This window comes from Phacochoerus africanus, chromosome 2, assembly GCF_016906955.1.
Source record: "Phacochoerus africanus isolate WHEZ1 chromosome 2, ROS_Pafr_v1, whole genome shotgun sequence".
Taxonomy (NCBI): Eukaryota; Metazoa; Chordata; class Mammalia; order Artiodactyla; family Suidae; genus Phacochoerus; species Phacochoerus africanus.
Genome location: NC_062545.1, coordinates 111,910,211 through 111,914,353, shown reverse-complemented (window position 1 = coordinate 111,914,353; position 4,143 = coordinate 111,910,211).

Sequence of the window (4,143 nt, the reverse complement as noted above, 5' to 3'; positions counted from 1 at the left end):
TTCTTATGGGTCCTACTCTTTCAATGACCAGTATAGCAGTGTACTAGTCTCCTACAACAGCTCTAAAAAATGACTGTAAACCTACTGGATTAAAACAACACAAGTATATTATCTAATCATTCTGAACATCGGAAATCCAAAATGGGTTGTACAGGCCAAAATCAAGGCCATGTTCCTTCTTGGAGGTTCTACTTGCTTATTCTTTCCAGCTTCTAGAGGCTGTCCACATTCCTTAGCTTGTGGTTTCAATTCACACCACTGGTTCTGGTTCTCTCTCTGTTTCCATCATTACATTGCCTTCTGTCTAGCTGACCCTCCTGCTTCCCACCTTTTTTTTTTTTTTTCTTTTTAGGGCCACACCTGTGGCACATGAAAGATCCCAGGCTCCCAGGCTAGGGGTCAAATTGGAGCTACAGCTGCTGGCCTATGCCTCAGCCACAGCCACACAAGATCCAAGCCATGTCTGTGACCTACACCATAGCTCCTGCCAATGCCGGATCCCGACTCACTGAGTAATACCAGGGATCGAACCCATATCCTCATGGATACTGGTCAGATTCATTTCCGCTGTGCCACGAAGGGAACTCCCCTGCCTCTCTCTTAAAAGGACCCTTGTGATTACATTGATGCCCTCCCCCCAAATAATCCAGGATGAGCTTCCCATTTCAACACCCTTAATGTAACACATCTGCAAAATCCCTTTTACTACATGACTTAACACACTCACAGGTCCTGGGAATTAAAATGTGGGCATCTCTGGGGGGGCCATTCTCCAGTCTACCACAAGCGCATGAGTGAACTTGAAAAAAGTCACTTTATTCTCTGCATCTTTCTTCATTCCTCCGTGAAATAGGAATAATAATACCTATCTTGCAAGATTGCAGAACATAAAAGAGGCCTGATGTGAAACATGCATAGCATCTCAGGAAGTGTTTTGTAAGAATTCATACTTTTCATTCATTCGCTTGATACATTTGTTGATTATCTACTATGTGCCAGGCAGTTATCAGAGTGCTGGAATACGCCTTGCTCAAGAGGGGAAGGAAGGAGAAAGCAGGGGCTTGGGCTGCTCTAAGAGGTGAGAGCAGAAGGAGTGGTTGCTGGAGTTGGGAAAATGATTCAGAAAAGTGAAGCAATCACCGAGTTAATTCTATCAAGTACTGATGATGATTTATCTAAATGGTGGGGCAGTTCTCATTAAAATACTTGGCTCATATCTGCTTTTTAAGCAATACCGGTGCAAGAATATGTACTAATAGGGTACAGAAATTAAAATGTGCAATATTATTATGTCCTAGGCATTTGTGGAGATTAATTCTGAGGCTTAAAGAGACTCAGGCAGAGCAAAGACTACAACCTGGAAGCAATTTAGTACACAGAAGTACAGTACGAGGTTAAGCTCTGGGCTCAGGTCTAAAGGGTTTATATCAAACCTTCCTTGGGTCAACTAAGTGGTGTTAAACTAATTAAACAAGGAGGCAATCAAGCTGAGGTGGCTCTAATGCTGTGGAAACCCATGTAAGCAAACCAAACTCTACGCCTGTGAACGTCTCGAGGTTACAAAATCAAAACCTAAGGACAACCAATCACAAACAGCCACCAAGGTTTTCAGTGATAACCAATCAATAATCTCCTTATTTAGCTTCCACTCTTCCTCTATAAAATCCTTTCCCTGAGCTTCTATCAGTGGACAGCCCCTAACCACTTCCGGTCTGGCATTGACGTTTGTTCAAATAAACTATTAACAAATTTAACATGCCTTGGCTTTTTTAAAATTATAGCTGGTTTCCAATGTTGTGCCAATTTCTGCTGTACAGCAACTTGACTCAGTCATACATATATATAGTTTATTTTTTTAACAATGGGTACCTACTTGAAGCTGAATCAGAAAGTTGAGGCTGTGACTGTATAGATCTGGTTCCCGAGGTAGAAGATGGAAACCTTTCATTAAATTAAACAAGGAGGCAATCAAAAAGAAAAGAAAGACAAGTTTTCCTAGGGGAAAGAGAAAGATGTCAAAGAATTCCCAAAAAGAGCACAAAAGCTTTGCTACTGGTAGAATTATAACACTCCCTACCTAGAGGAGTCTCAAAAATCACTACTTGCAAAGAGGATGTCTTCTAAAGGGCAAGCAGCATTCCAGACACATTTTCCTCCTGGGCTTTGATTTTCTTGCACTTAGTAATATATGCTGAATCTTTCTACTTAAGAAGCGAAGAAATACTTTTTTTCCACAGTGAATAAATCTGGATATTTGTGGGAGTTCCCGTCATGGCGCAGTGGTTAACGAATCCGACTAGGAACCATGAGGTTGTGGGTTCGGTCCCTGCCCTTGCTCGGTGGGTTAATGATCCGGCGTTGCCATGAGCTGTGGTGTAGGTTGCAGACGCGGCTCGGATCCCGAGTTGCTCTGGCTCTGGCATAGGCCGACGGCTACAGCTCCGATTCAACCCCTAGCCTGGGAACCTCCATATGCCGCGGGAGCGGCCCAAGAAATAGCAACAACAACAACAACAACAACAACAACAACAACAAAATCTGGATGTTTGTGGCACAAGCGAAAGAAGCCAGTGAAGAAAACAAAAAAACACAAACTATGAAAACTGTAATTATGAAGACCAGAATAATGTGGAAATGTACCACATTGTAGGAAGGGAACAAGTGTAATTTTGAAAAGTAAGCAAGCAGAGGGGGAAGGAAATGTGAAAAGATTCTAACTGTTGTGATAAGACGATTGAATTGTGACTGATATTGCCTCTTGGTTTTCTAACTTTCTGAAATGTTAGCATAATCTTCAAATCAAAACAATTTCGGAGTTCCTGCTGTGGCTCAATGGGTTAAGAACCCGACTAGTATCTATGAGGGTGCAGGTTTGATCCCTGGTCTCACTCAGTGGGTTAAGTATCTGGCATTGCTATGAGCTGTAGTGTCAGTCACAGACAAGGCTTGGATCCTGCGTTGCTGCGGCTGTGGTGTAGGCTGGCAGCTGTAGCTCTGATTTGACCCCTAGCCTGGGAACCTCCATATGCCGCAGGTGTGGCCCTAAAAAGAAAAAGAAAAATCAAAATAATTTCACTGTTACTTTTGATAAAACAGTACAGACAAAGGCATATTATTTACCAACTGGGGAACTTGAAACTTCTGACCCCATTTTGTAAGCTTTCCACTGGGCATCATTCCCACTCTTGCTCTCTTAATTCTTCATGTTTTTACTAGGATTCTTCTTCTTCTTCTTCTTCTTCTTCTTTTTTTAATCAGATGTGTCACATTTTTATCCTGGTATCACATTAGAAATTTTTCTCATTCAAGTTAACCCAGCTCTTTGAATACTATTTTTATTTAATTTTTAAAATTCTATGGTCGCAGCCTTGGCATATGGAAGTTCTCAGGCCCGGGACTGAATCTGAGCACAGCTATGGCAACACCAGATCTTTTTACCCACTGTGCGGCGGGGGCGGGGAACAATGGAATCTGCACCTCCTCAGCAAACTCAGCCACTGAAGTCATATTTCTTTCCCTTTTCTTGGGGGGGGGGTAATTTTGTCTTTTGAGGGCCGCACCCATGGCATATGGATGTTCCCAGGCTAGGGGATGAATCAGAGCTATAGCTGCCAGCCTACACCACAGCCACAGCAACGCAGGATCAGAGCTGTGTCTGTGACCTACACTGCAGCTCACGGCAATGCGAGATCCTTAACCCAGTGAGCAAGGCCAGGGATTGAACCTGCTTCTTCATAGATACTAGTTGGGTTCATTAACTACTGAGCCACGACAGCAACTCCTGAAGTCAGATTCTTAACCCACTGTGCCACGGCGGAAATGCCCAAGAATATTTTTATTTGAATTAGTAGACAACCCGTTCTCTCTCTTTGGCATTTTGACAATTTATGGTTAAGCCCCTGAACTCCCTCTTCTGTCACAAATCCCCACTTTAATACAAGTCCATGCTGTTAAACACTGGCTCACAACAATGTCATTAGAACTTTCTGAAAACTGTATCATCTAAAATATGCCACAGAGATAGTATTTACAAAATACTAAAGAGAAGTGGAACTGTAAGAGGATTGTCCATATAGTTAGAAGAAAATCAATAGTAACCAATAGAAACAGGGACCTTGCTCCTCTGGGCAAGCAGAAATAGAG